Consider the following 571-nt stretch of genomic DNA (forward strand, 5'->3'; position numbering starts at 1 on the left):
CATATCGAGGCCTTTGAGTTCAAACTTCGGGAAAATCGATAGTTTGAAAAGTAAGAATAAGGAAGTGGTAGCTATACCTCCCGGGACGTGTAGCTGTTGCTGTGGAAAAGGCGGGGATGGTTTTCGAATAAATAAAACTTAGCTATTGATGGAGGAAACTTGTGTAGATGGGATATAAAAGCGGGGAAAAAAAGTTTGTAAGTACCTTTGTGATGAGTGGGATGCCGTGTTAAAGAGCTGCAAAGAAAAGATATGAAGCTGTTTCGAAGGGAATCACACATTTGATGAATTGGAATAAACGCTGCCATTCTGCCGAGGGAAAAACGGCATACTGTAAATAGAGAGAGAAGTTGGACGGAGAGAAAGACAAAGCTCGAGGCGTGTAAATAGAAGCTGGACAAGCCAAAGGGTTATTTCAACAGACCTCTCATCAGACAGAATTCGAGACCTTGTGAGCCATCGATTACGCATTAATACACAGAGAAAAACTCGGTCATTATATAATGGCGTCTTTTTCTCCGTTTCCTATCCGAACAATGGCGATATGGGACGGAAAAGAGAGGAGAAGGGT

Source organism: Penaeus monodon, chromosome 25 (genome assembly GCF_015228065.2).
Source record: "Penaeus monodon isolate SGIC_2016 chromosome 25, NSTDA_Pmon_1, whole genome shotgun sequence".
In the NCBI taxonomy this organism is placed as follows: domain Eukaryota; kingdom Metazoa; phylum Arthropoda; class Malacostraca; order Decapoda; family Penaeidae; genus Penaeus; species Penaeus monodon.